Source organism: Sprattus sprattus (genome assembly GCF_963457725.1).
Source record: "Sprattus sprattus genome assembly, chromosome: 4".
Taxonomy (NCBI): Eukaryota; Metazoa; Chordata; class Actinopteri; order Clupeiformes; family Clupeidae; genus Sprattus; species Sprattus sprattus.
This window is the reverse complement of record NC_137923.1, coordinates 10,859,396-10,864,458: the sequence shown is the minus strand read 5'-3', so window position 1 is coordinate 10,864,458 and position 5,063 is coordinate 10,859,396.

Genomic DNA, 5,063 nt, shown 5'->3' with positions numbered 1-5,063 from the left:
TGTGGGCCACCTTATCTGAGTGTGTGTGTGTGTGTCTGTGTCTGTGTGTTTGAGTGTTTGAGTCACACAGAATCAGAGAATGTGTTATTGTGTGCACTGTTTGTGTTCACTTATCTTTTTCTAGTATTCTTCATACCATACCAATCATTACCAATAGCAATCACTGAGCTTTTTGCAAAAATGGGCAATCCTCTGAACAATATCACAGAAAAACAGGAAAACGTAAGAAGACAATCCAAAAAACAATACTTCTGAGCCACCGGTCTGGGTTGGAAGCAACATACAGACTCCATTCCCCCAGATCAAAGCCGGTTCACCAACATCACACACTCACGTCTTAATTGAAGAGAGACCAATTATTTTTTAATGAGGTACTTGCTGCTCCAGTTTTGAGATGGAGTTCCTTATCCCTGTCTGCAGAGATGGGTATGGATGAAGAGAAAACAAGACAAGCCCCCAAGGACAAGCCCTCCATCCAAACAATCCGAGAGGACGGTGGGAAAGAAACGGATTCAAAGTGCCAGTAATGAGGTCGAATATCAGAGAAGATATTTAATGCATAACCACCTCTCACGTGGAACACACAATCGTATCGCCCTACGAAACTGGAGGTTGGGAGAACAGGAGAGAACAGGAGAGAGAGTACAGGAGAGAACAGAAGAGAGAGAGTTCAAGAGAGTGGTTGAGGTTGGGAGAGAACAGGAGAGAGAGAACTGGAACTGGAGGTTGGGAGAGAACCGGAGAGAGAGAGTACAGGAACTGGAGGTTGGGAGAACAGGAGAGAGAGTACAGGAGAGAACAGGAGAGTGGTTGAGGTTGGGAGAGAACAGGAGAGCGAGAACTGGAGAAAGAGTACAGAAGAGAACAGGAGAGAGAGTACAGGAACTGGAGGTTGGGAGAGAACTGGAGAGAGAGTACAGAAGAGAACAGGAGAGAGAGTACAGGAACTGGAGGTTGGGAGAGAACTGGAGAGAGAGTACAGGAGAGAACAGGAGAGAGAGTTCGGGAGAGAACAGGAGAGAGAGTACAGGAGAGAACAGGAGAGAGAGTACAGGAGAGAACAGGAGAGAGAGTACAGGAGAGAACAGGAGAGAGAGTTCAGGAGAGAACAGGAGAGAGAGTACAGGAGAGAACAGGAGAGAGAGTTCAGGAGAGAACAGGAGAGAGAGTACAGGAACTGGAGGATGGGAGAGAACAGGAGAGCAGTGGTGCTGCAGCTGATGCTGCTGCTGCTTATCTGCACGAAGTGGCAGAACTGCAGAGTGCAAGGACCCCGCACACGGTTCAATATATTTGTTAATGAGTTAGTGGTGCAGAGGGGCTATGGAGGATGGCCTGACCTTGGTGGAGGTGCAGCTTTGTCCCTTTTGGGGCGGCTCTGTCGCTGCAGTCCTGATAATGGCCTAATCCACACAGCACCTCAGGTGAATATACACTATACAATTGTATTTGTGAACACTAGAAACACTCATATTCTCAATGCTGTATTTCTTCATGCCACACACTCTCTCTCTCTCACTCACACACACACACACACACACACTCACAAGTTGTTTTATTTCTCATGAGGCTTAGATTCTGACAGCTGTTGACTGGCATGTCATCACATGGTTGAGTGAACCTGACCATGACTGAGTTGATAAAAAAAGGACAACATGAAAGTTTCTCTTTCTCACACACACACACACATACACACACACTTTCTCTCCTTTCTCTCCCTCCCTCCACACACAGATACTCACTCTCTCGCTCATACGCACGCACACAGATACACACACACACGCACACACACACACACACACACACACACACACAGGACAGACAGACAGGAAGAGGGACCCAGGAGCCCTCTCCTTCTTCCTCTTCCTCCTCCACCTCCTCCTCCTCACAGACAGCAGGGAAAGTCTGTTTCCATGACGACGGCAAGAAATAAGGGCATCAGAGTACAATCCCAAAACGGCGTGTTGGGTAGGTGCCTGAGAGCTCAGCATTCTCTCGCACTATCCTGCACAAAGCTGAAGCTACTTAGGGAGAGAGCTGTTTCCTTTTTAATGAGAGTGCCGACTCCGAGCAGAGGGTCGTGGCGCAGAGGTGATTTATGTAGGCTGGTTATTGCCGAGTTTAGTGAGCTGGGCAACAAACACACACACACACACACACACACACACACACACACACACACACACACACACACACACAGGTGCAATACATGTGGCTACAACACATATGGCCAAAAAGCAGATTGGTATCATATTTTCTTTTATTCTTAAACAATCTCTAATATCATTCTGCAGTTTTTTTTATTTTCAATGCATATTTTTTATACATCTCATAATTTCATGATGCATATATGATAGTGTTTCATTAAGGTGAAAATATTTTCAAACAAATAAAAATAAACATAATCCATTTCACACAGCAAACAGAAATAACTTTTTTCTCACTGTACTTTGTCTCCCTCTGAAACACCTAGGCTCTCTCTCCTCCATGCTCCTTTCTTGCACACATGCACATACAACCAGACACACACACACACACACACACACACCTGACCATCCCCACACCCTCTCTCTCGCTCATCACTTCCTCTTCTTGCCCTATTCTTTTTTCCTCACTTGAGCTCTTCCGACACCGCACATGTGATTTGCACGTTCATCCATACATTTAGTTGTTGCTCTTTCTCCAAGGGACCGCTGTTCTCCCTGCAGCCCCCGATGGAAGACATGTGAATTACACCTGAGTTCTCTCAGGATGTGAGTCAGTCTAGCGCAGGAATGCTCCTCCTCGGCAGGGTCCAAATACGCCTGAAGTCGCAGCTTTGAGATACAGTTCCTCACACAGATGTGAAAACAACATCAATAGCTAATTCTCCTTATCTATGGCCCCAGGATACTTTTAAATGCTACTGACTGAGAAGGATGGACTTGGGAGGGATGAGCAATGAGGTGTTTAGTAGGGCAATCCCATTCCAGTTCCATCTTTAAGCCACACCTAATCCTTACAGTTCAGGTTTTGTTCTCAAAATGACGGTGGTATTTCACTACAAAGACAGCATCTTATTGTAACTAGCTACTGCCATAAATGACATCAATTTTGACCAACTGGGGTAATATTCATCCTAACAAGAAGTACAACAACCCCATGTTTAGCAGACTGGAGAGGCAACAGAGGTAATGTACAATTGTAACCGTGGCAACAGCAGAACCTGTCAATAGTTGCATTGATTTGGAAGACAAGAGACACACAGGCCTGCAAACTTCATAGGATGCTATATTTCTGCTCTGGGTCTGGGAAGGTTTGGTAAGAATGACATCTCTGGTGACTGTGGCTCTAGTCACTTCCAGTTGCCCCTGCACACAGCTCCCTATTTATGCTGAGTATGATAAAAGCATTTTAGATAGCGTGAGACCTCTCACCAGTTCAACTTTTTGTTGTTTGATATTCAGCTGGATCAGCATTACAGACCTGTCAATACAGAAGCATTCAGACCCATTCCTGGAGTTCTGCCAGTCTGCAGCCCCTTACACCACTATCTGTAACGCCCTCCCGCTCCTGATGGCTTCAGATCAGGTTGGAACTAATATCTGCTGGACGGGGGATCTCCTGGAGGAGGATTCAACATCCCGGTTCTGACGCCAGAACGGTGAGTCTACAAGCTCCCCACACCTGCCCTGACCAGAACTGGGGCCCTTCAGCGCCCCCAATAGGCCAGGGCCGGTCAGTCATTGTGCTTGCTTGAGATGGTAAGGGCAGGTGTGCAGCACCTGACTCTATGTACTGGCAAAGGCTTCCTGAGTTGGATCATGGTCAGTGGGTCTACATGAGAATGTTAAACTGATGCAAGTGGGACTGAGAAGTATGGTCCTTCTGCTGGGGTATTGCTGTTCAGAAAAAAGTGTTGTTTTTTTCACTAAACATTGCTTGGGGTTATTGTTCGGTATACTCATCTCATGAACACGGAAGCCTCTAGCGATGTCAGTGTGTTGAGAGTGGAAATACAAAACACATTTACTTGAATATTTACAGGTTTCTCAGAAAAGGTTCTTTTCATAGCTCACTGTCCATTCTGAGATGGTTTAACTGTCCCAGGTTCACATCCGGCTGCTGACCCACGGGGTAGACTGTGTCAGGAGAGTTTATTTTCGTTTCTCTCGGTTTGTGTGCTGCTCACTCGCTTTCTCTCAGACCCAGACATACACACAGACAAACACACACACACACACACACACACACACACACACACACACACACACACACACACGCACACACGCACACACACAAACACACACACACAGTGATGACTCTGTAGGTCTTTAAAAAGACAGACTTTCGTGGCAAACCCTGGTAAAACTGTGGCAACCCTGACAAAGAAACATCATCTCTCGTCGTCTCTCTTCCTCCCTCAAGCCACACACTCACCCACCACTTCTCTGATATCCATCGAAACCCAACCCAAACCTCTGTTTTACATTCACTTTATACCCACACACCAGTTGCTGGTAGTGTAATAGTGCATTCACTGTCAAGCAATTAAACAGAAGTCAAAACAAACCCGTCTACACTTTCTCTAGTTCTGAAATTAAAAAAACACATGGTATTAAGGGGAACTAGGAACTGACGGGGAGTAGCAGTAATAACAATATAATAATAACACATCAGAGCGTGGGGAAGTGCAGGAGCATTCAGAAGAATGAACACATGGCAATGTCTTAAAGCTTCTTTTCCACAGCATAAATCCAAAAATGATTAGTAATATTATCTTCGTGAGGAAAAACGGCTCGCTTCCACTCTCGGACCTATGCTTTATTTGTCTCCTGTCTCGTCTCTTTTTTTTTTTTTGCATAAAACGTGTTCAAGTCTGATATTGAAAACATGTGTCACTTTTTTTACTCCCCCATTTCTTTCCTTCCTCTTCGCATTCATCTAAAAGATTTCACAGGCAAGAAGTCAGTTTTGTTGTGTTTGTTTGTCTTGGTTTCGCTTAGCGGTGAGGCAGCAGGGCAACAGGGCGATGGGGAGGGAGGTCTGTGCAGCGCAGGGGGGCCCCTCTTGCTGCGGCCCTG